Source organism: Elaeis guineensis, chromosome 2 (genome assembly GCF_000442705.2).
Source record: "Elaeis guineensis isolate ETL-2024a chromosome 2, EG11, whole genome shotgun sequence".
Lineage (NCBI taxonomy): Eukaryota > Viridiplantae > Streptophyta > Magnoliopsida > Arecales > Arecaceae > Elaeis > Elaeis guineensis.
In genome coordinates, this window is record NC_025994.2 from 96,285,882 (window position 1) to 96,288,310 (window position 2,429).

The following is a 2,429-nucleotide window of genomic DNA, read 5'->3' on the forward strand; positions in this document are numbered from 1 at the left end:
TGCAGGCCTTTCAATGCTCTTCGACATCTGGATCTTTGAGGATGAGTTGGCTTTGGCCATCCCAGCATTGGCCAAGCAGCTCATCGAAGCCATCCTTCTCCCGACTAATCAAGAGAACAAGAAGAGTCGGATAGTGTCCGAGATGTTCTCTTCCTTCTACCCGATAATACTTGGGGTAAGTCTCTTGATACTTCTTCTCCTTCTTTTTTTAATTTTTTTTATCTGACCCGACTTATGTTCTGATTTCAGTTGGTGCACGATATGCATGCTCTGAAAAGTGGGTATTGTAAGATCGATGATTTTCATCGGTCATAGATGGACAAAGTGGCAGCCGTCACTGTCAAAAAGAATACCATCATTGAGCAACTTCAGACAGCGACTGAATGAGAGAAGAATCTTGAGGAGGAGATCTCTCAAATGACGATCGAACTTCAATCCTCCAAGGCCAAACTTAAGTCGGCTCATCAGAGCATTTCATCCCTCAAGTCTCGAATCAGGAGCAAGAAGCACTCCATCTATCGGCTCTGAAAAGAGAAGGATGGGTGCATTGATGAACTTGAAACCGAACGTGAAAGGCATCGGACCATCCTAGAAAGGTTGGCACTAGTCGATGCTAAGTCGGCTTTCGCGAAAGCTGACACAGAGTTGGCGAAAGCTGAAGCGAGTCGGCAAGAGAAGCTTTGAACCAAGCCATCGAAAACTTCAAGAACTCAAAAGAGTTCAAGGAAGAAATCTTTGAAGGTGGGTTCACCTCTTACTACATCAGGTATGAGGACAGTCGATATGTGGTCGAAAAGTTATACCCAAATCTGGATTTGGACAGCATCATCCCTCCTGCTTCGGAAGATGAAGCTGCTGAAGAAGAGGCTACACCGACTGAAGATGGAGCACCGACTGCACCAGAAGCTGTTCCAATCACCGAAGCTGCATCGAAGCAAGGAGACAAAGACAACGACTGGTGATTGGTATAACATTTTTATTTTTTTTTGTAATCAGAAGTTTTTGTAATCAGACTTAGGTTCAATTTTGTAATTTTCTTTTCAATGAATGAAAGACAATTTTTTCAAGTGCAGATTCTTTCCTTGTGTATACTTTCATTGTTCTAGAATTATAGTTGGACAGTCGAATATCGATCGGCAAGTCGAACATTGGGTAGTAATTATAGGATTCATCCGTTAGTCGAATATTACTTGACATACTTTACCTTTTAGGTATTTGGATAAATGATGATAAGTCGAATATCCTTTGACCGACCGTAGTCAGGTTAGTATGTCTAGATATTTGATAATCGATGGCAAGCTGAATATCTTTCGACTGACCGTAGTTAAGTTGGTATAATTTTAATTCAATCTGAATTATATTGACATAGATTCTGCTTAGTTAAGACTAAGTCAGCATAAATAGACATCCGATTAGAGTTAGCTTTTACAGTGAAAAGTCAGGATATAGTCGGTACCGAGATATTATCGGTATATCAGCTTTTACAGTGAAAATCGATATACAATTGATGTGTCAGTTTTTACAATAAAAAATTAAAATATAGTCGATAAGAATTAACCGTCCATTTATTGATCTAATATTACTTTATAGTCAACTGAAACTTTCATGATTCTAAAATTTAATATTTCATTCTGAACACTATACACATGAACAACTTTATTGATAATACATTTTTAAGTTGTCAGTGTTTCACGTCCAAGGAATAGTTGTTCCCTTAAGAGTCTCCAGCCGATATGCGTCCGGTCTAAATATCTCAGTTATTCTGTAGGGTCTTTCTTAATTCGAAGATAATTTTTTCTGATCCAGAGGTCTTGAGACTTCTACTTTCTTTAGGATCAGATTTTTTGGATGGAAGACCTTCGGCTTTACTTTTGCATTATAATATCGGACTACTCTTTGTCGATATGCTGCCATCCGAACTTGAGCTTGTTATCGGACTTCCGAAAGTAGGTCTAGATCGGCTCTCCGACATTCTAAATTACTCGGTTCATTTTATTGCTCTACCCTTATTTATGGTAATTCGATCTCAAGTGGGATCATCACTCTGTTTCATAAGCCAGATTGAATGGCGATTCTTCTATTGGTATGCGAGGAGTTGTTCGGTATACCCATAAGATTGGATACAGCTCTTCTACCTAGACGCCTTTGGCTTCATTCAGTCTGATTTTGAGTCCATACAAGATTGTTCGGTTTCTCACTTTCACTTTACTATTGAATTGTAGATGACCGACTGATGTGAGTTTGTGCGTAATATAAAATTTTGTACAAAACTCTTTGAAGTTCTGATTGTCAAATTATCGATCATTGTCAGTGATGATGGTATGTGGCAGACCGAATCTGTATATGATTGATTTCTGAATGAAGTCTTTCATTTTACTTTCAGTGATCTGTACCAGAGGTTCAGCTTTCACCCATTTGGTGAAGTAATC